This window comes from Ctenopharyngodon idella, chromosome 22 (genome assembly GCF_019924925.1).
Source record: "Ctenopharyngodon idella isolate HZGC_01 chromosome 22, HZGC01, whole genome shotgun sequence".
In the NCBI taxonomy this organism is placed as follows: Eukaryota; Metazoa; Chordata; class Actinopteri; order Cypriniformes; family Xenocyprididae; genus Ctenopharyngodon; species Ctenopharyngodon idella.
Window position 1 is genome coordinate 14,086,469 of NC_067241.1, and position 25,109 is coordinate 14,111,577.

The following is a 25,109-nucleotide window of genomic DNA, read 5'->3' on the forward strand; positions in this document are numbered from 1 at the left end:
AATTAAATTTGAGGGTAAAAACAGAACAATTTTGAACCATATTTTATGCTGTTTGCCAGTAACTAACATAAAAACTAACATAAGACTTTACCCTGCTGAAAAATCCAGCATTGCTGGTCACCAGCATATGGTATGCTTTGCATGCTGGGACCAGCTTGGGATGCTGGTGTGCTGGTGTTGTGTTGTCTTATGGGTGCTGGTATGATCCCAGCAAGACCACAACAAAAATATGTATATGTGCGTATATGTAACATATCGTGTTTCTTTGTGTGTTCATAGTTTAATAAAGACCAAGACAATTTTCCAAATTAATTTGAATAAAATATTTAATAAAGAAAAATGCATGTTGCTGGTTACATGTTTACTGGTACACTGGTAACACTGCTTAATTTTCATATGGTCCCAATCTATAGAGAGTAAAAGTAACACTGAAGCAACGTTGCAGTTAGTGAAATAAAGTAGATTCACTCTACAAAGTGATTATTGAGCATTAGTGATGAACACCTGCTGTTAACAAGCATAATCACTGAAGATAAGAGGAACAACAAGAACACAAAAAAAAGAGGAGATGAGCAGAAACACCAAAACTACAACAACTGACTTACAGCCACACAGCCTTAGATGAAATCATCTGCAAATAAAATCAGTATCTCACCAGAGGATGATTAAACAAGTCAAATTCACTTATTACAAACCAGTTTGGCTTTATTTTTTGGTACATGTACAAAGGTTGTTGACATCACCGTTATGGTGATCAGTGTTAACCTATTCATCAAAGAATCCTGAAAATAATGCATCACAGTTTCCTCAAAAAATATTAAGCAGCACAACTGTTTTCAACACTGATAATAATAAGAAATGTTTCACCAAATCAGCATATTAGAATGATTTCTGAAGGATCATGTGACACTGAAGACTGGAGTAATGATGCTGAAAATTCAGCTTTGCCATCAATTACATTTTGAAATATTTTCAAATAGAAAATAATCATTTTAAATTGTAATAATATTTATTTCACAAAATTACTGTTTTTACTTTTTAATCAAATCAAAGCAGCCTTGGTGAGCAAAAGAGGTTTCTTTCAAAAACATTTAGAGATCTTAAGGTCGCGTATACCGATTAAATCAGCCACGGAAAAACTGATCATAAACGTGATCACAGGTGAAATGAGGTTAAACAGTGTTGTTGAGCCACGTTCTGGGTGCCTGCTGGTGTGTATCAGAACCTCTGACATCAATAAGTGTCTCACTATTGCCTTACCAACCAGCTGTCCCAACACACGTGATTCAATTACTGCACAAAACCGTGTGTTTGTGCACGCTGGGTCCGCGTGGTGGGCGCAGGGGGTAACTGGAGTTTATCGAAGCAGTTGATTACATATTTCCAGTCATGCAGATGTGAATGGGACATGCGAAGGGCTGGAAAAAGAGACCAGATATGTTATGGTTTTGATTAGATGGGCTGAATCACCAATGAAGGCGCAGATGACCTGCAGTTGTGAAAGTGTCCTTGGTGCCCCGTAAAAATGGACAGATGAGGTGACCTCTATTTCACTCTTTTTATGACAGCTGTTATTTAGGCCAGACTTGTTATGCAGAATGAAGCACATCTCCTGCTCTCTTTCTTAATGTTACTGTAGGACACTATTAAATGCAGCTGTTTTGGTGCCGTCACAGTGACCGCTCTTGCGCTTGCTGTCATAAGATTCATTCAGACCGACTCCTGGTTTTGGTTTAATGCTGTTGGACTTTTAAACTCCGTTTACTCAGCCCTGAACACAAATTGACTTTTAATGAAACAAAGGAGTTTTTATTTTTCTTGGGCTAGCCACAAATAACAGACGGCAACACATCCCTGCTAAGAAGTCAAAAAAGATGGATGGCTTGGATTGTAACTTTGCTTTATTTTGGCAGGCAATTATAACAATAGAATATTGATTATCAGAGGTTATAGAGGCTTCTATATTATGAGGATATTTTTATTCACAAAGGATAGCCGGACTTCCCATTTAGATCATCAGCACTGTCAGTTTTCTTACAGTCTCTTTGCTGCTACGCCAAGAAAAATGCCTGTTATGCCAAACAGAAACAGTTGTGTATTTTTTTTGACAATTCCAGATAATTTCTGCAATTAATCTTTAGGCTTGACAGCTCAAAAACAATATTAAAAATCATGCTTTTTTCCCCTCACAGATTTGTCTATGATCAATAATAGGCTGCACTTAATGCACAAGTCTGAAATTTTGTCCTGTCTGCTCATTTTCACAAAAGACATGTCCGACTGTGTTTACTTTTTATAAAATCTCTATTGGTTCAATAGAGTATGTTGCTAAGATAATGATGTCTGATGATGTGCTAAGCATAAAATATCAAATGCATGAGTTACCTGCATTAATGCTTTGATGCATTATTGTGTATTGATGCTTTAGCAGAAAAAAATAGCCTCTTAATAAGTTTTTAATTAGTCTTTTATGACTTTTTACAGCAAAAATATCTAAAAAAAAAAAAAAAATTAAAACAATAAGCTATTTGATAAGCAGCAATGCATGATATATTAAAATGTAAAATACTCTCTCTCTCTCTCTTCTATATATATATATATATATATATATATATATATATATATATATATATACATACAGTATCTCACAGAAGTGAGTACACCCCTCACATTTTTCTAAATATTTTATTATATCTTTTCATGTGACAACACTGAAGAAATGACACTTTGCTACAATGTAAAGTAGTAAGTGTACAGCTTGTGTAACAGTGTAAATTTGCTGTCCCCTCAAAATAACTCAACACACAGCCATTAATGTCTAAACCGCTGGCTACAAAAGTGAGTACACCCCTAAGTGAAAATGTCCAAATTGGGCCCAATTAGTCATTTTCTCTCCCCGGTGTCATGTGACTCGTTAGTGTCACAAGGTCTCAGGTGTGAATGGGGAGCAGGTGTGTTAAATTTGGTGTTATCGCTCTCACTCTCTCATACTGGTCACTGGAAGTTCAACATGGCACCTCATGACAAAGAACTCTCTGAGGATCTGAAAAAAAGAATTGTTGCTCTACATAAAGATGGCGTAGGCTATAAGAAGATTGCCAAGACCCTGAAACTGAGCTGCAGCATGGTGGCCAAGACCATACCATGTTCAGATAACATAATATTTTGAGTTTCTGTTGATATAAACCAATTCCCTTCATTGTATTAACTCAGATTTTTAATTTCAATGAACTCAAAATTAAGGCAATCAGGTAACTTACTTTTTTTAAGTTAAAACAACAATTCTTTTTTACAGTTTACTCTAGTGAATTTCTTTTCTTTCAAGGATTTTTAGATATGTTAACTGGAAAATAAGAAAAAATAGTAATTAAGATTTTTATTGCAGTGTTTGCAATATTGCTTGTAAAACTACAAACCTGAAAAACCCAATCTCATGTGCATTTCTCTGTCATTTGGTTCAAGATCTGATCTGTGCCAAATATCGGTGAAAAAAAAAAAAAACGTGATTGTTTGACAGCATAGATGCTGTCATAGAATTGAGATACACCAGAGCCGCTCTTGTTTCATACAACAACACCCTGTTTTCTAAACCTATCAATCTCAATCTGATCATTGCATAAACATCGACTGATTAACTACATTAGTGAACAGTGATTATGACATCTGAAGTGTGTTTGTTAGTGGCTGTGTCCATGTGTTTGTATGTTCATCTGTGTATGTGACCGTGTTTATTTGCATTTCTCTGAAGAGTGGGTGAGTGAAAGTGCTGATTAAAGACTCTTTGTTCAACGCTTTGTTCAGCTCGTGTTATCTGGTTGTCATTCGCTTACACTCTCGTCTGCAGTTCACATCATCCCTTCACACCTGGATGTATTTTAGATTCAAAGTTTTCACAAGATGGTTGAACAGCTTCACACTGTAAACACAAAACAAGAGAACAGAATAGATCCAGAAGATGTTGCTTGCATGTGGAGATAACATTCAGCTGCAGTAATCATAACATGTCATAAACACTCAGCCATCTCTAAAACACGAAATGATGAAATCACTCTTGCTCTAGGGGAACATTAAGTGCTTAGAATCAAACAGGGAATAAAACAAAGACTTTAGAGCTGGAAAAGTTTTCATCCATAGGACAAAAAGTACAATGGACTTTTTTTGTACATGCATCATGAAAATACTATTAGAGGTTTTGAAAAACAATAGTAATAGAGATGCTTGATAAGAACTGAATAAAGACACATGCCTCAAACCCGGAATAGCAGAAAATGGAGGCATGCGCCCTTTTAAAACATGCAAAAAATGGAGCAATGAATGTTTTACAATCCAATTTAATGATGAGAACCAAATGGAAAATTTTTAGTAGATTTTCACTGAGTAATACAACAAATTGGAGGTCTGATACAAGCACTACCAAGTCTGAGTCCCAAAGCACCACGGTTTTTCCAGTTATAAATATAATCAAACAAAACTCTTATACACTTATGTATTGTTACCATTCTTTTGTGCTCTCGAAAAGGGGGTTTTGGTGTTGTGTAATGGTTTGCTGACAAAGGTTTTTTACTATCGATAGGGACTTGTTAAAAATGGAAAATCTGGTACAAATCAAAAACAACTTTCTGCGTCAAAACCCCTCTCTTTCTCTCTCTTAAATCACAGAGACAGAAAATGTCATTTCGCCCTTAATTGAATCTAGCCCCGATTTTACAGGAATTTTTCCCATAATCGCTTCCCATAGCAGCTGCCAGTATACTTCAGTCTGGCCCTCTGAAACAAAAGCCAACATGTAGTCAGTGAAAAGCAGTTGACTTATAAATTTAAAGCATTTTTATGTTAAATATTTTATCCTTTCCCAGACAGCTGACAGTGAGACATTCATAGGTTGATTTCCCGGAAGAGCGTAAACACTGTGAACACATTGCTCTGGTTGTTTAGGTAATGCCTGGAGAGAGCAATCCGTTCGCATTCCCATTCATCTGAATGGCAGTTGCTCTACTGGGTGAGCGCATTTCATGCTTTCAAGAGCCTCCAAACAAGAATCAGGCACTGGTCTACTATAATCTAATCAAATATCAGTGATCTGTAGTGTCTAGATGTTGTTTGGGGGAAAATGTAATTTGTCAACGGTTATTTAAATGGCTGTCAATGGAGAAAGATGCTTTTCGCTTTCTGATGGTGTAGTAACAGCATCTACCAGCAGGGAACAATGCTAACCAACCAAACTTGAATGCAACATCTCAAGTCCAACGACATGGGTTCGGGGCGGGACCAGAGCTTTTTTGCTCAGCAGCCACTGTGGCTAGTGGTTTTCCAAAGTTACTAGTCACTCAGCATTTTCACTGGCCACAATTTTGATATTGATACCATGGGAAAAAACAGCCATATAGATATTTTAAATATCATCTCATAATTTGGCAGCAGGTACAACCTGAATTCCAGAAATGCTGGGATGTTTTTTTAAATTTGAATAAAATGAAAACTAAAAGACTTTCAAATCACACGAGCCAATATTTTATTCACAATAGAACATAGATAACATAAATGTTTAAACTGAGAAATTTTTACAATTTTATGCACAAAATGAGCTCATTTCAAATTTGATGCCTGCTACAGGTCTCAAAATAGTTGGGATGGGGGCATGTTTACCATGGTGTAGCTTCTCCTCTTCTTTTCAAAACAGTTTGAAGACGTCTGGGCATCGAGGTTATGAGTTTCTGGAGTTTTGGTGTCAGAATTTGGTCCCATTCTTGCCTGATATAGGTTTCCAGCTGCTGAAGAGTTCGTGGTTTAACGATGCGCCAAACGTTCTCTATAGGTGAAAGATCTGGACTGCAGGCAATTCAGCACCCGGACTCTTCTACGACGAAGCCATGCTGTTGTAATAGCTGCAGTATATGGTTTTGCATTGTCCTGCTGAAATACACAAGGCTTTCCCTGAAAAAGACGTCATCTGGAAGAGAGCATATGTTGCTCTAAAACCTTTATATACCTTTCAGCATTCATAGTGCCTTCCAAAACATGCAAGCTGCCCATACCGTATGCACTTATGCACCCCCATACCATCAGAGATGCTGGCTTTTGAACTGAAAGCTGATAACACGATGGAAGGTCTGCTTCTTCTTTAGCCTGGAGGACATGGAGTCCGTGATTTCCAACAAGAATGTCAAATTTGGACTCATCTGAACATAGAACACTTTTCCACTTTGAAAGAGTCCATTTTAAATGAGCCTTGGCCCACAGGACACAACGGCGCTTCTGGTTTGTGTCAACTCAGTGTCGGAGAGATGAGAGAGCGAGAAAGCGCAGCTGGTATGGTGTAATTAATCTGCAGGAAATGAGTATCTATTTTTAGAAAAGATCTATTTTTGACAACATTACATTGCACTTAAGTTTATTATTTCAGATGCCTTTTTAAAAGACCAACTGAAAAAAAAAATTATGTTATTTAATAAAATTCAACCCTCCAAAAAGTGACTGCATTACACGCCACTGCTGAAATCAACCCGCATTTGGCGGGTTGGCGAATGTTAATGTCAAATCAATCAATCAATCAATCAATCAGTCAGTCAATCAGTCTGTCTGTCTGTCTGTCTGTCAGTCTATCTATCTTTAACTGGTATGCTATACTCAAAAAGTTGAAAACAATGACTTGAATTGGCATTTATGATGAGAGCAAAACCTTTGGTTTAGTTTAATGCTTTATGTGAGTCAGATGTGCTCAGAAGAGATAAATTAGGAACAGAATATATTTTTATGAAATCTCCAGTGAATCTCAGTTCTCAGGCACAATCCAGCTGCGTGGTGACCACAGTCTGGCCTCACAAAACCTGTGGAGAAACAAGCATGAGCACATAAAAGACAAAAAGAGACTGAAATGGGCAAATGTACATTCTAAAGGTTCTATTAATCACAAATGAGATGTTTAATATCGCAGTTGGTTTTCAAAGCAAATTCACAGAGCAAAACGTGACTTCCTTGACGATATGCTCCTCAATATTCTCATGTGTCTCATTTAGAGTTTCAAAACAGATCTGAACTGTCTCAAACTGTGCCAAGATCCTAAAATCTGCAATCAGAAGTCAGAGACCTCAATATGAACTCCAACAAAAGCATATGATCTGAGCTGCTATCCACATTCATTTTATAGCTCTATACTCTTGCTGTATGTCAACAGTTGTCTCTATATATGTTCCTTAACGATTTTCAGGAGAAACATTTAGGACATAATTGATTATACATGTCCAAGCCATCCCTTAAGTCTCAAAGAGCAACCTCTGAGCTATAAAACGTTCCTCTGGGATATGACACAGGTATATTCAGAGCTATAGAGACTGAGATTCCATTAGACATATGGTCTTCATTGAAGTTTGAATGACTGCTCTAATACTCTTGTTCCTGGTTTCTCTTTCTGTTGTTCCTGGCCCTATTACACAACGCATAAAAAATATTACAAGAAAAGTCTTTTCAACACTTTCAGGAAATCATCGCCTGCATTGGCCGAGACATCTGCCATTCACAGGTTGTGCCATGCGGACCAGCATATTAATGTTGGGTAAATGAAGTTGAAGTAGCTCCATTCACAGCTGTGCCATATTTAAACATGGCAATACTGCACATACCAGGCATTTTCTGCTCTAACCACAACCTTGGCCTTCAAAAGCTCAGACACACGTTAAGCACAGGGCTGAAAGCGGCTTTATCTGCCTGCATGGCATCACTCACAGGGGAATTTCAACCTCTAAACACTTTGCATTCATCTGATTGCTGTTTATTCTGTTCATGCACTGCGGATACGCTTTAGTCCCTGAAACGCTGAAAGGGGTGGACCGAATGTTTTTGATTTCCCTAATTTTTATGGCTTGTCCCGTAATTCATATGTTTCTCATATGATGCAGGATGTGTAGACTGCTTTACCAAAGCAGATCCATATGCAACCACGTCGCCTGTTTTATGGAGAGCAGCGAACCATAGATCTAAATGAGGAGTGTGAATCCAGACGCTTCTGAAAGAGATGAAACGAGAAAGTGATTTCATGAATGCTCAACCCCTCAGAGTCAAACAAGGACAGAGTAGTGGGTACCAATCAATCAATATCTATCTATCTTTTTGTTGATCTATCTTTTTGTTGATCTATCCATCTATCTATCTTTTTGTTGACCTATCCATCTATCATTCTTTTTGTTGGTCCATCCATCCATCCATCCATCATTCTTTTTGTTGATCTATCTATCTATCTATCTATCTATCTATCTTTTTGTTGATCTATCCATCTTTTTGTTGATCTATCCATCTATCATTCTTTTTGTTGGTCCATCCATCCATCCATCCATCATTCTTTTTGTTGATCTATCTATCTATCTATCTATCTATCTATCTTTTTGTTGATCTATCCATCTATCTATCTTTTTGTTGATCCATCCATCCATCCATCATTCTTTTTGTTGATCTATCTATCTATCTATCTATCTATCTATCTTTTTGTTGATCTATCCATCTTTTTGTTGATCTATCCATCTATCATTCTTTTTGTTGGTCCATCCATCCATCCATCATTCTTTTTGTTGATCTATCTATCTATCTATCTATCTATCTATCTATCTTTTTGTTGATCTATCTATCATTCTTTTTGTTGGTCCATCCATCCACCCATCCATCCATCATTCTTTTTGTTGATCTATCCATCTATCATTCTTTTTGTTGGTCCATCCATCCATCCATCATTCTTTTTGTTGATCTATCTATCTATCTATCTATCTTTTTGTTGATCTATCTATCATTCTTTTTATTGGTCCATCCATCCACCCATCCATCCATCATTCTTTTTGTTGATCTATCCATCTATCATTCTTTTTGTTGGTCCATCCATCCATCCATCCATCATTCTTTTTGTTGATCTATCTGTCTATCTATCTATCTATCTATCTATCTATCTATCTATCTATCTATCATTCTTTTTGTTGGTCCATCCATCCACCCATCCATCCATCATTCTTTTTGTTGATCTATCCATCTATCATTCTTTTTGTTGGTCCATCCATCCATCCATCCATCATTCTTTTTGTTGATCTATCTATCCATCTATCTGTCTATCTATCTATCTATCTATCTATCTATCTATCTATCTATCATTCTTTTTGTTGGTCCATCCATCCACCCATCCATCCATCATTCTTTTTGTTGATCTATCCATCCATTCTTTTTGTTGATCTATCTATCCATCTATCTGTCTATCTATCTATCTATCTTTTTGTTGATCTATCCATCTATCATTCTTTTTGTTGGTCCATCCATCCACCCATCCATCCATCATTCTTTTTGTTGATCTATCCATCTATCATTCTTTTTGTTGGTCCATCCATCCATCCATCATTCTTTTTGTTGATCTATCTATCTATCTATCTATCTATCTATCTATCTATCTATCTTTTTGTTGATCTATCCATCTATCATTCTTTTTGTTGGTCCATCCATCCATCCATCCATCCATCATTCTTTTTGTTGATCTATCTATCTTTTTGTTGATCTATCTATCTATCTATCTATCTATCAATCATCTTTTTGTTGGTCTATCCTATCTATCTATCTATCTTTGATCTCCATCTATCATTCTTTTTGTTGGTCCATCCATCCACCCATCCATCCATCATTCTTTTTGTTGATCTATCCATCTATCATTCTTTTTGTTGGTCCATCCATCCATCCATCATTTGATCTTCTGCGGTTGACAATAAATATGGAAGATTTATTAAATATTAGGGATGCACCGATACCGATACCAGTATCGGGCCGATACCAAACTCATGTACTTGTACTCGTGCTCGTAAAAATACCCCCGATACCAAAGACCGATACCTCACGTGACGTGACTGACAGAATTTTCCGTGCACAGAGACACCGGCGGCAGCAGCAGAAACAATGTCAGCCTCAGGGGTGTGGAAATACTTCAAAATTAATGATGACAACACACACATTGCGAACTGCATGTGAAGGCGGGAAAGGCGGAATCGTGCTGAATGACACAGACCAGAAGCACTCTCTCTTGCGCGTGCTCTCGCTCTCTCTCTCTCTCTCTCTCTCTCTTGTGAGCGATCTCAGTTCTCTCAAACAGCGTGCGTCAGTTCCCCTCGCGCCTGAATGGTCAAATGCAACATACTGTAGTTGTCAAAATGCCCATTGTGTGGAGTATCTCACGTAAATACAGTCAGTTATGGCTTAAGTGGACGTAAACAGGTGGGTGCAAACAGGATATATGTCAGAGTATATTACATCCATGGATTCGGTCTTAAAGGACAGTAGCCTAATTAAATATTTGTCTGTCATTAATGTTAATAAAACAACAAAAGATGTTAAATAAATGTATATATAATATATATAGTGAAATAAAATGTCTCATATCATGGTCATATTGCCCACTCGTCCTGTATTCCAGCATGAGAAATCTGGTCACTGTTTAACATTGGTTCTTCACAGTGTTATGTTATAAACATTTGCTCTGTAATATTTGTTTAGATTTTGAAAGGCAGGTTAAAAAAGACATGATGTTTGTTTTTGTTTTTAATTTTGTTTTTATTATGACATTGGTAATTATGCCCTTTGCAGGTTACTGGACACTGTGAAATTTGTGCTTTAAGTTTGTGACAAGCACATAAAAATTATTACTTTTTTCACTGGAGTATTAATAAAGCAGCTGTCCTACATTCATTAGTCTCACTGTGTTGTGCTTGGAAAACTTCCACATCAAACAAGAAAAAAAAAGAAATTAATAAATGTATATAGGCATCGGTATCGGCGAGTACCAGAAAAAAAGTATCGGTACTCGTACTCGGTCCTTAAAAAAATGGTATCGGTGCATCGCTATTAAATATAAATATTTATTAATAATATTTAAATACATTTTTAAAGTTTCAGACCCCTACTTTGTAGCCTTTTAATGGAATATGCCAGATAGGATTTTTTTTAAATGATGTATAATCCACTTGGCTCAGGAACTGAAGGGCGAGTGCAGCAAGCGGTGGACGGGTGGGTGCAGCTACTGTTGCGCTGTAGGGAGAGATCTTACTCTGCTGTGGGAAACACATTAAATGATGTATGTTCAACAAAAGGGTAAGCCTCAAAATCTCCTGCTTTGTTTAATACAAACAACAACAACAACAACAAAAAACACAGGCATTCATCAAAGGTTATGAGACATTACAGTGTTGAATCCATTACCACAGAGCCAACGGGCAAGTGACTTCCAAATTAAACAATCTGGAAACAGACAATGATCATTGCAGCCAGTGAGGAGAACAAAAGGAGACGAGAAATAGAATGAGGGATAAGAAACAGAACAGAGTAAGGAAAAGATGGAAGATTTTTTGTCACAAGGAAGACAATTAAGAGAGACAAAACAAGATCCGTGTTCTCTGCTGCCATGATTGTCTTTTAGCTGAGAAAGAGTAGCCTATTTATAAAGTTGAAGGGTCCGATCAAATCAAGCCAAAATAGTTGTCCGAATTCATGTAGAGCCGGCACAGTCCTAGGAATTCAGCCAAGCTAATAATAAAAGTTGTGCCAAATTCAAGCACTAACCAAATCCTCCCCTGGACCCTGAAAAAAAAAGAAAAAAAAAGCATGCAGAAAAGGAGAGCAAGGCAATGGTGTTAGGATTATGACCTGGATTGACTAGTACCACAACAACATAAATATTTATATATCAGAAAATATTCACATGATGAAGCATCGATTGAAAGCATGCACCCGTTCTCCAGAGGACCCATTTACTGGAGCCGTGTCTTATAAGTCAGAAGTCTGAATATAATCCATCTGGTTTATTCGCTGGTTGGCGACAACAGGGCTGGACTGGGTTTTGTAAAACCAAGTCTGAACAGACTTAAAGGCTTCTGAAATAAAATAAGGCTTAATATAATGAGTTTTTGAGACATATGAGTCATATTGAGCTGCCTGCAGCTGTAAACTGTATGGTCTGTTATATCCAGTCCTCTAGTTATTTTGAGCACCAACACCTCTAGTCTCATGTTCTAGGTATTACTGACATAATATAAGGCACAGGATGCGTCTTATTCTAATTCTAATACAATCAATTTCATAAATTGAAATAAAGCTGAAATAAAATATAAATATTAGATGAAAAACTTAAATTAGATATGTTGCCTTGGGGCAATAAACAAATGAAATAAGTTTAAGTAAAAGTTAAATTGCTAAAACTAAAAAAAGAAATAAAATAAAGCTAAATAGAATTATTAAAACATAAAAACCAATAAAAATGACAAAAGCACATCATAAAATTACTAAAACTTCAACTAAAATAAAAAGAAAAAAGAAAATATAAAAATAAAATCGAATTCAAAATATTAATAAATTCTATAATAATATATACATTCTAAAATAACACTGCCAGGAACCGGCATTCAAAATAATACTAAACTAAATTTTTGAAAGCAATAAATAAATGCAACATAAATATAACAAATATTACATGATATAAAAGTAGGGGTTTTGCCAGTGACATATTTTGACAATTTTCCTGCACCTACAGAGTGATTAGTCACATGACAATTATATCTCAGGTGATTCGCTCAAAACTTTAAATGCTCAAAACTGATCGCCCATAAGCAAAGATGGCAGATTTCAAATGACATACATACAGACAGCTTTACCCAGTTATTATAGACATTACCGATGTAGATAAAAATCATGCAACATGTACATCCAATATACTGTATTTAATATAACTATCAGAATGAAATGAAATAAGGTGCTCAAGAATATCTTCTAAATACTTATTATGTTCCTCTAATGTAAGCTGCTTTGGTTAAAAGCATCTGCTAAATGCATAAATGTAAATGAGTGTCTTAAACCACATGGTTAAAGGGATAGTCCACTCAAAAATGAATATCTTCTTTGAGTTTAACAGAATTAATAACATTTTATAAGGAAACGAGGACGAGAAAATGACAGACTTTTCATTTTTGAGTGAAGTGTCCCTTTAAACATCACCCAAAGATTCCATAACAATTACACAAACCTCCAGTGACTAAGTTCTTCCTCGAAAGTGCTCAATAGCCTGGGAACTAGACAAAACAACTTTGTTTACCAGGGCACTGAGAAAAACCTGTGCACCCAAAAATTGCAATATGCATCGAATGATCGTAAACGCTCTGTGAACATGCCGACAAAGTCAGGGACAAAACACCTGAGACGTGCTCTTACAAAAACTACACAGACATAAGCCTCTACTGGTTTCTCAAAGCAAAATCTAAATTGCAAAGTATCTCTGAAGGACAGAGGAAGCCTACATAAAAGATCAAACTAGTCTCTGCTCATCAGCGAGACACTCTTACACCAAAGAGTAAAGCGGAGCGAAACAGTGCTGACGCACCACATGAGAGAAGCTAGTGACTCATGGTGGAGGCAATGGGGACAGAGCACAGGGACCTTGTTAGTGGTTGGAGTGACTGAGCAAGAGGAGACAGTTTTATGTCCTTTGAACATATTTTTGGGGCCCATTAGCAGAACCTCCAGCGGTCTCTCTGCAGTGTCTCTGTCTCAGTCCTTCTTTTTTTGCAATGAAATATTCATATGGACCTTTTCCGTATCACTAGATTATATTAGACTAGGAATTCTAAGCACAGAATTTACAAACAAAGGGTTATTTTATTTAGCCTAAATAATCTGAGCAGATGCTGATTAATTACACATCACAATTCACAACCTAATCCATTTTACTTCTGTAAATGCACATTCATATTTACTGTTGTTTGGCAAGTTTCAGGCATGACTGGGAATTTCGTGTGAGGGCGAAAGATTTACCACCACAGATTTCACAACGGGTTCAATTTGGTCACATGGATTTGTCACTTTGACCAACAGAAAGCCGCTTGGTTTGGAGAGGGAACTGATTTTATTTGAGGGGAATCATCAGATTTTGAGGAGAGATGTTGAAAAGAGGGTAGAGCGACAAACGATTCTTTATACCAAGCACCAATGAACTGCTTACAAATAGAAATATTTTAAAAAAAACTAATAAAAATGACATAAGCACATAAAATTACTAAAACATATACTGAAATGAAAACTGAAAATGTAAAAATAAATGCTAATTCCAAATAGAAAAAATTACTTTAATAGCATAAATACAAAGTTCTGTCATGAAACTCTAGATGGCACATGCTTTTTGGACACTGCAACAGTCATGATCTGACATCACGCGCTGAAGCATCTTTTTTATAAACATGATTTTAAAGGGGGGGTGTAATGCTATGTCATGCATTCTGACTTATTTACACTGTTAAAGAGTTGCATTCTCATGCTAAACATGGCCAAAGTTTCAAAACACGAGTTGGACGTATGACGGAGTATTTCTGTGCCAAATCTACTACTTCCGGTTTCGGTACAGGATTCGGAGAGTTTTTTTCGAGTGTGTCCTGTATGACGTCAAAAGAGAGCGGAATTCCTTGTATAGGCACTTCTCCCTGATAAGCGTGTGCACACACATCACCCATTAAGAAAGAAATTACAGTATTTTACACCTCACAATGAATATCAGTCAATTTTATTACGGTTACTTTTCTTAAATATGACATCCTTGATGAAGTATTCAGCCTTCAAATACGATCTTCGAAGGACGCAGCCTTCGAAATGAGACGCAGCTCCTGTCACCAAAGGAGTGTGTTTTTGGTTGTGAGGGAAAGATTACCTTTTTCAGCTTCCCAAAGAACCTAGCATTAAGGGAACAGTGGATGAAGTTTGTTTTTCTGGAGTTGTATGTTTTTTTGTTCCCGGGATTTCGGAGGTGAATACTTTGTAAACAAGGCCAGTTCGGCACTGGATTTGCAGATCGCGGGTGGTGAGTAAAGCTGCATCAGATGTCTGTGTTTTGTTGCCAATTGGCGCGCAAGTGCATATAATGTAAACAACACGAACGTTTTTGTTCCCTTTTTATTTATAATGATGTGGCAACTAGCATGCGATCTCTACACAAAAGCTGCGTGCTCGTGGCTCATTAGCTCCGCCCACAGCACTGACGGCAGACACTATTAACAATAAACAATGGAACTTGTTGTGCACAAAATTTAATTGAAATTTCTCTAATGTGACTGCAGACTAAAACCAGATATTCAACAGAAAACAAATGTGTAGCAGGACATGATTTTTTCCTAGGAATCGAATGCTAATTTTTTCCTAGGAATCGAATGCTAATTTGAGCAGGGATGTTGAAAAAATAAGAGGGTTGAGCGACAAACAATTCTATATAACGTGCACCTATGAATCGCCCACAATAAGGCAAGGACCATATTAATGAAATACAGTCATTTTGACTTCAGCATGGTAGTACAGAAAGTTTGCAGAATTAGTTATGACTTTGTGTTTTTAACATTCCAACCAGAGCACAACTACAAACAATAATAATACACTAATATAAGCCACATTGTCACACAGCTGGTCATATGTATAAGACATTAGATCTGTGCATGTTTCCCAACATCCAGGTCATTCTCAGACATCTAGCAGAGTTTAATCGAATGCAAACTATGTCCTTCAAAAATATTTCAGTTGCAATGGTTTTCATGAGCTGACTGGGATTTTCTGGCATTGGACCTCCCCACTCCCTGCAATTTTTTGAAACTCATGAAATGATGTGGTATTTGCCTCCCTGAAGGTGAGGATGTGGATAATGGTCATATGGGAGTTGCCTCCTTGGTAGCAAACAAAACCCCACCCTGCACAACAGAACAACAAAACCTGCAGCGAATACACGTGCTGATGGACACACAACTCAAAACCACGCATTTTAAGAACAGCAATATGTTACAGACAAAACATGACACAATAGGCTCACCAACGTCTCCTACTGTAGTCAAATGGCATTAGGAAGAAGTGGGCAGAAGAACTCTAAACATCTTTCAAGGAATAAGACCCTGGAGCATGAACTGAGTCACAAGAACTCCAAACCACTTCCCAAATGTCATTAATCTCAATTAGTGTCTGGATATAAGCCGTCAACTCAGTCAACTCAACCATTTGTCTACATTTTTTGTCAGGGCCAGATCATCACTCTCAAAGTAACTACATCATCCTGACACAAAATGCACATTTCGCCAATCAAACTTAGTCGAGCATTCGGACTAAATAAAATTTTCTGAAAGCAAGATGTTTATTATTTTTTGGAGGCTCTTAAAATGTGAAACAGACTCTTTTTACCTTTGATGTCATAGCTCAGAATTGTCGTCAAGGGAACTCTGTGAGTGTTCTTGTGGTGTCATTGGCCAATCAGCATCATTGTGACATAATTTTCCTGCAACTCCAGAGACAAATGGTATTTATGGCTGGTATTTGGCTGAAAAACAAAGTGGCATATTTCAAAACTTTCAGAGATAAATTGAGAAAATGATGTGAATGCGAAAGGACAACACTGTCTGTACTTGCAGACTCCTTATTCTACATTAAATGTCAAGGATATATATTGTGAAATATTATTGCAATGCAAAATAACAATTTTCTATTGTAATATATTGTAAAATGTAATTTATTCCTGTAATCAAAGCTGAATTTTCAGCATCATTACTCCAGCCTTCAGTGTCACATGATCCTTCAGAAATCATTCTAATATGCTGATTTGCTCAAGAAACATTTTCGATTAGTATCAATATTGAAAACTTCAAAAGTTTGGGGTAAGATTTTTATAAAGAAATTAATACTTTTATTCAGCAAGAACACGTTAAATTGATCAGAAGGCATGACAGTAAAGGCATTCATAAAGTTAAAAAATTTATTAAAAAAGAATCCTGAAAACATGCATCAGGGTTTCCACAAAAATATTAATCAGCAAAAACTGTTTTCTATGGAAGCTTGTTTCCATCATTTTTATTCCAAATAAAAAAAAAAAAAAGATAATTGCGTCTTTTTATCTCACAATTCAGACTTTTTTCTCACAATTGCGAGTTATAATGTTAGAATTGCGAGATATATACTCACAATTGTGAGAAATATATAAATATATTTGCGAATTTATATCACAAAATTTTGACTTTATAACACGCAATTCTGAAAAAAAGTCAGAATTGCAAAATATAAGCACAATTGCGAGATTTAAACTCACAATTGCGAGATATAAAGTCAGAATTGCGAGATATAAACACAATTGCGAGAAATAAAGTCAGAATTGCGAGATATAAACATAATTGCGAGATGTAAAGTCAGAATTGTGAGATATAAACACAATTGCGAGAAATAAAGTGAGAATTGTGAAGATATTAACTCACAATTGTGAGATATAAAGTCAGAATTGCAAGATATAAACTCACAATTGCGTGTTATAAACTCACAATTGTGAGATATAAAGTCAGAATTGTGAGATATAAAGTCAGAATTGCGAGTTCATATTACAAAATTTTGACTTTATAACTCACAATTGCGAGTTTATATCATGCAATTCTGAGAAAAAAAAGACAGAAGTGTGAGATAAAAAGTCGCAATTTCCTTTTTATTTTTATTCAGTGGTGGAAACAAGCTTCCAAAGTTTTCAACATTGAAATTACATTTTAAAATATATTCAAACAAAATTAAACAGTTTTTACTGTATGTTTTGATCAAATAAGCGCGGCCTTGATGAGCATAAGAGACTTCTTTCAAAAACTAAAATTGTAATGATTCCAAACTTTTAACCAGTAGTGTATAAATAATATTAAACACAATACTTACATTATAAGAAACCATGAAAATAATGCCATCTCATGGAATGCTGGGACACCTGCGTTAGGAGTTTCTGCAGGTGCTGACATCCTGCAAAGGAAATAGAAAAGAGAAGATAGTGTCAAAGGGAATTAAGTTGAGCTCAAAAGCAGTATTAAATTCACTGTATTTTTATAATCACTTTAGAAACAGAGGAATGAAACTTTCTTTGGACCAACAGTGAAACATTAAACTAGGCTTCAATAGGTCTTCTGAGGACTCAAACACACAATACTCTTCTGAAATCTGTAGGAAAAACAAAGTAAACTTGTACCAAGACACGCACCGTGGTCTCAAAGCAGTAATGGGACTGGCTTCTGCAATGACATACTGACAGCTTCAGCAGGGATGTAGCGACTGCTTAATGTGACTATAAAACCACCATCACGCACGTTTAAACATGCGCTTTGATATCCCTGTTATAAACACAAACATGTTTGTGCTGTAAACACTGTGTGACTAAATTATTCAGAGATGTAGACAGGTAAAAATGATGTAAATACACACATGCACATAAACTGCTGTCAAGGTTGCCAGAGGAATGAATTGCTGCTTTAATCTTCAGGATATTTGTGAAAATGAATCTTCTTTATATTTCATTTACTGGATTTACAGTACAGCCAAAATATACTATTACTTTCATGAGAGAAAATACAAAGAATACAAGCCAAAAGACACAAACCCTGCTGAAAGTCATTGCTGGTCAAGGCTGGTTAGTCTGTTACTAATCTAGCTGGTAGACCAACATAGACATGATAAAGCATGATAGCAATTTTATGATTTATAAATGCATTATTATGTACATTATACAAATATAGTATCCAGACATATATTAATTTATTGTTTTGAGTCTTTTATTTTTTCTTTCAAATAAATATATATTTGTATTACATTTTTAATTCTTTTTATTTTATTTTTATTCATATTTCTGTAAGTATTCTATATCTATCTATTTATCTCTCTCTCTCTCTCTCTATCTATATATATGTATGTGTGTGTCTGTATTCTATATATATATATATATATATATATATATATATATATATATATATATTAAAATATTTATTTATTGTTTTGTGTCTTATTTTTAGCTTTTGAATAGTTTTTTTTCTTGTTGCCTACATAAAGTTACAAATAAAAAGATAATTATTTATACATATATCTAATTATATAAAATTAATATCTAATTTAATACAATTATATATATATATATATTTTTATTATTGTTTTGAGTCTTTGTTTTGGGCTTTTGCATAGTATTTTCTTATTGTTTGCCTACATAAAGTTACAAATAAAAAGATAATTTTTTATACATGTATCTAATTATATAAAATTAATATATATCTAATTTAATACAATTATATATATATATATATATATACACATATACATATACATATTATATATATATATATATATATATATATATATATATATATATATATAATATAAATAATTTTAATATATTTAAATATTTATTTTTAGCTTTTGAACAGTATTTTCTTGCTGTTTGCCTACATAAACTTACAAATAAAAAGAGAAAACGAATCAAATCAGATAAGATTGATAAATTATTTAATTCTTTGTATTAAATAAAATAGGCATTGCCACATTTCTGGTAAAATTTTGTTGTTGTTTTTTTTTGTTTGTTTGTTTTATTCCAAGGCAAAATTGCAATGTCATGCTATAAATTACTGAGTTTGGTCATACCTCCCACAGCAAACTCACAGATATACTTACAAAATAAAATAACACACATGCATGTGAGTCATATATCAGTCTGCACTGGGTGTTTTCCTGCTCAACTCCCTGTATTTGATTGTAAGTATAACTGACTGCTGCAAACCTGAAATCAGGAAGACTAAAGCACACAATGAGCCCTCACAACAGCTGTAAATTACAAGCCATAATCAACACTGCTGAGTGCAAACGGACACCAGCGCTGACCCCAGCCCTGTCCGGAAGAACCACAAGGAATGACTTACATCAAAGGCATTCCTGCTCTGAAGGACGGGATTAAAGAAAAGTAGACTGGATCTTATTTTTGTGTTTGCTAAGTGGGACACAACTGATCTACAGACCGAAGGCGTATACTCACATACAGGACGGGCAGACGGAGCAGATTACAAAGAGAAGAAGAGCCGGAGAGTGGTGTGGGAATCATTGGCTCTGGACTGGAAAAGCCCAGGAGAAAAAAGCTTATGCTCAGACGAAGGAGAGGTCAAGGTTTGTCTGGTTAGCTGCAGAAGTTAGCCTCATCTGGTAGATGCTGTAACTACTCGAACATAAACAAAAAAGGTAGCTGGCCGCACAATGAAGAGGTCAAGAAAAGCATAATTTATTTTATAAATGCTTTTCTAGACCTCTTCAATCTTCATTGGACTCAGTGTGCGGCCAGCTACCTTTTTTATGTTCAAGTATTTCCTTGGCTCTATGAACCTGAAAGGAAAGCACAACAATTTAGAGCACAACAATTCTCAGATGCTGTAACTACAACATTATGTGGGTAAAAAAGTTTTGGCAAAAAATATGTTTCTCCATTTGATAAAAATTGAAAAGCTGTCTCACAAAATTGGCATGATGGACTGTGAGGGTGAAATTAGGATATGCCACAGTAACATTTACATTACATTACATCCACTGTCGTTTTGCTTTTTATAGAAATAAAAGCCATTTAATTCAGTTGGATAAGATGAGCTGCAGAATCATACGTAGTGCAGCAGGAATCAGAGTTCACTGATCACGTGATGAGAGTAAGTGACGAGATGACTGACAAGACCATGACAGAGGATTCGTTGCACAACAGAGCCTGAGCGTCTGATAAAATTTGGTCTCTATTTGCACTTTGAATATTGAGAGAGTACTGTTTGTACTTAAGACTAAGAGAAAACTGTGTTATTCATTTTTATTTATACTGTTTTTATTTCCATAATCAATTTGTGGAAAGAAATATTTTAGCAACATTTATATTTTAGTCAGACAAGACTTAAAGGGTTAGTTCACCCAAAAATGAAAATAACGTAATTTATTACTCACCCTGTCGTTCTACACCCGTAAGACCTTCGTTCATCTTCAGTACACAAATTAAGATATTTTTGATGAAATCCGATGGCTTGGTGAGGCCTCCAATGAGAGCAAAGCCATTCAAACTCTCAAGGTCCATAAAGGTACTAAAAACATATTTGAAACAGTTTATGTGAGTTCAGTGGTTCTACCTTAATATTATAAAGCGATAAGAATACCTTTTGTTCGCCAAAAAAAAAAAAAAAAATAAGACTTTTCAACAATATCTATATGGGCCGATTTCAAAACACTGCTTCATGAAGCTTCTGAGCTTTATGAATCTTTTGTTTCGAATTAGTGATTCAGATTTCCTATCAAATGGCTAAACTGCTGAAATCACATGATTTTGGCGCTCCGATTCACTGATTTGATTCGTAAAGCTCCGAAGCAGTGTTTTGAAATCGGCCCATATAGATATTGTTAAAAAGTCTTTATTTTGTTTTTTTGGCGCACAAAAAGTATTCTTGTCGCTTTATAATATCAAGATCCACTGAACTCACATTAACTGTTTCAAAAATGTTTTTAGCACCTTTATGGACCTTGAGAGTTTGAATGGCTTTGCTCTCAATAGAGGCCTCATTAAGCCATCGGATTTCATCAACAATATCTTAATTTGTGTTCGGAAGATGAAAGAAGGTCTGTAGAACGACATGAGGGTGAGTAATAAATTACATTATTTTCATTTTTGGGTGAACTAACCCTTTAATGCGCACCGCCGCTCATTCATTTAAGTCTGTGAAGTTTAATGGAGACTCGCTTGATGCAAAATGGAAATACTTGTGAGACTTATATATACTTCTCTTTTGTTAAAATGAAATATGCAATGAAAACATTAAAACTGTAGTATTGTATGCACTACATTTTTGTCCTTATTATGTTGCATGTGAAATTCAGTCCAACTATCATCAGAAAAAAAGTAGCATAGCCTACTACAGCTTTAAATGAAAAATCAAAAATGTGAGTGGACTAAACAGTATATTGAAAACGTGAAAGTGCAAGACGTTATGCAGTGGCCAAAGATGTCCATCTGCATGTGTATGACTGTAGCAGAGCTTCTAAAGGGGATGAATTCAAAGGTGCAACTTTTTAGAGAATGTTTTACTGTGCAAATGGTCTAAAAGCTATAGCAGAGCACTGTAAGATAGTGAAGATAATTAAAGCAATATCTCTTACAATATCCAAAAAAACAAACAAATCCTGATTTTTTCCAGATTGGTTGTTGGATGACAAGTGAACTACTTTGACCTATGCTTGGGGTTAAACTCACAGCTGTTCTGTATGACACTGTGCACATGTTCAGGACAAATTTGAGCTGTTGACTTGACAGGGAACCAGGTTTGAGTCCCGGGTCATGTCCAGATCCCACTCCCTCTCTCTCACCCGTTTTACATTCTATACTCTACTGTCCAATAAAAACAAAGGCAAAAAGCCCAAAAATAAATAAATAAATACTGGCCAATTATTACTCTCAAACCATGCTTATTTTATGAAGTTTACTTCTTTAAAATGGATTGTGTCACAGCAGAACTACATCCAAGCAAAACCATGAAAATGTAGATGAGTCAAAAACATTTGATTTACTGTCACATCTGTCCATGTCGGTAGAGTGCGTTTGTGTTTGAAAGAATGATTTTCATGTAGGAATGCGAGTGAGTGAGTCATAATTTATGAGAGGAACCTATTACAGGTTTATCATGGAGTCCAACAACCTACATAATATTAAACAACATCAAATACAAACTGTAGGCTAACTGCAAATACAGAGCATGAACTCAAGAGCACTTCCTGTTAGACTGGCCAGATGAATTACATGCTAAATAAAATGATATAGTGAGACTTGAAAACAAAAATCCAGCCAATGTGTGTGTGTGTGTGTGTGTGTGTGTGTATACATTACCATTTAAAGGTTTGGGGTCAGTGCAATTGTTTTTAAAGAAATTGGTAACACTTTACAATAAGGTTCATTAGTTAAACATTAGTTAATGTATTAACTAACACGAACTAACCATGACCAATACATTTGTTACTGTATTTGTTAATCTTCGTTAACGTTAGTTAATGAAAATACAGTTGTTCATTGTTTGTTGATGTTAGTTCACAGTGCATTAACTAATGTTAACAAGATTTTAATAATTAGTAAATGTTGAAATTAACATTAACCAAGATTACTAGATGCTGTATTAGTGCAGTTCATTATTAGTTCATGTTAACTAATGAACCTTATTGTAAAGTGTTACCAAGAAATTAATACTTTTATTCAGCAAGGATGCATTAAATTGTTCAAAAATGACAGCAAAGACATTTATAATGTTACAAAAGATTTCTATTTCAAATATATGCTGTTTTTCTAAATTTCTATTAAAAAAAAAAAAAAAATTATATATATATATATATATATATAAAAAGCAGCACAACTGTTTTCAACATTGATAATAACCAGAAATGTTTCTTGAGCATCAAATCATGATTTCTGAAGGATCATGTGACACTGAAGACTGGAGTAATGATGCCGAAAATTCAACTTTGATCACAGGAATAAATTACATTTTACAATATATTCAAATAGAAAACAGTTATTTTAAATTGAAAAAATATTTTACAATTTTGACTGTATTTTTGATCAAATAAATGCAGCATTGGTGAGCATTAGAGATTTATAACTGTCATAACCATATTATTCATTTATCTATACTGTACATATATAACTATTTTTATAAATATTAGAACATTATCAAAGATAATTTATTTCTTTATCAAATTCTTCACCTCTTCATCCTATAAGAGCTGAAATATTTGCCATTATTTAAATATTAAAATGAAGTGAAACCAGAGCAGTTCGCACTTACAAAGCCTTTTATCTGTCTATCAATATTCTGTGAAAATATTTCTCCTACATCACAAATCTCAATCTAAAGTCCAATTCAAATCTAAGGTGACTTTGTGACAGGCCTATAATCTTCTTCTTCTTTCCACATTTTATCTGCAGTAATATTACGTTATGTGTTTTGTGTGCTGCTCCACATCTGCATCAGATCTCCATATATCACATTATGAGAAGAATCTCCCTCTTCAAGTGTGTTTATAATTCAGCTCATTTGACAGTCCATTTTCAGCATTAAGACCAAACAGTCCTCACAAAATGAGTTTTTCTGGTTTATTTCCAGTTCAGCATCGGAATATTGAGGCCATAGATATTGTTTAGCGTGGCTTTTTACTCTGTGGCTGTAAGAAATATGTATTTTTCCTGCCGTTTTGGCCGAAGCGCTGCTTGCACAGGCTCTGACTTGGTGGAAAATGTGCCACAAATCACAAAAAGGGCCGAAACCTTTAATTCCTGTAGCTTCTATATATCCCTAATAACTATAATCAGCGTAAGGAATGGATTAATTATGATGAATTTTAATGACGATGTAAGTCGTCTTTATGGTAATAGGTTCCTTTAGTTGTATGACAGTGTAAAAGTAATGAGCAACTAACAGCTTCAAATAAATTTACAGAAACATTGCTCGGTTCATGTATCTGGATTAATTTAAGCGAGTTCATAAACACATTTCTGAGTGATATAATTTGACATAAACATCTGCCCCTGTAATGGATTTGTTGGCTTGTGTCATAAAGACGAATCATCTCTCAGGACGCTTTATCTTTGCAATGCACAGACACAATTTCTCACGTCACTCAACAAAATCCGAGTTCGTTTTTTTCCTTTCTTCACTTGTTACCATGGCAATAAAACCCTTCCCACGCTGCCCCATCATCAGAAGCACCTGTTGGCATCGCCATGGCAAATGTGATCCGCACTGACATGGACGTTGGCCCTGGATGTGAGGGGAGGTATGGGCGAGTGCACAGGGTTACTGGAGCAGGGCTTTGTGAGGGTTTAGCTCTAACACAGAATGACGGTGTTCAGTGGATTAGAGCTCTCTAGAACACTAGCAGAGCTGATTACCTGGCCTGCCCGTCAGCCAAGATGTCGTAATACATGACTCCGCCCCCTAACAAACCAAACCCATCCCATGCTAATGAGACATAAGAAATCTAAGCCCCTTTCACACAGCGCATTGATCCCGGAAAATTGCCGTAAAATTGCCAGAGTGCCTTCTGTGTGAATGCAAACACGACCCGGGATTGATTCCGGGATCGATCCCGGCACAGGGACATTGCCGGAATGCACCCTGTGTGAACAACAGGCAGGTGTGTCGTAATGATGACGCCGAAGCTGAGATCGAAACACAATGCGCTAGTTTATGATTGAATGAGAAAAAAAAAAAAAAAAAAATGCACAAGCCTGGCTTCTCGAGGGAATAATCACA

At 35.6% G+C, this 25,109-nt stretch overlaps 1 long non-coding RNA gene across 3 annotated transcripts; it reads right to left on the reverse strand.

The window, feature by feature from the left end:
- Window positions 1-394: 394 nt before the first annotated feature.
- Window positions 395-19,979, reverse strand: LOC127505487 (uncharacterized). Of its 3 annotated transcripts, XR_007927714.1 has the most exons (6): window positions 19,832-19,974; window positions 17,704-17,784; window positions 16,204-16,339; window positions 5,647-6,827; window positions 3,831-3,916; window positions 395-1,418 (listed from the first exon to the last, which is right to left on the reverse strand). It is a non-coding gene; the product is annotated as an uncharacterized LOC127505487 (long non-coding RNA). The 3 variants fall into 3 exon arrangements; XR_007927713.1 differs by lacking the exons at window positions 395-1,418; window positions 3,831-3,916 and adding an exon at window positions 18,020-18,149 and having other exon boundaries at window positions 5,505-6,827; window positions 19,832-19,979; XR_007927712.1 differs by lacking the exons at window positions 395-1,418; window positions 3,831-3,916 and having other exon boundaries at window positions 5,505-6,827.
- Between the last annotated feature and the right edge of the window lie 5,130 nt (window positions 19,980-25,109).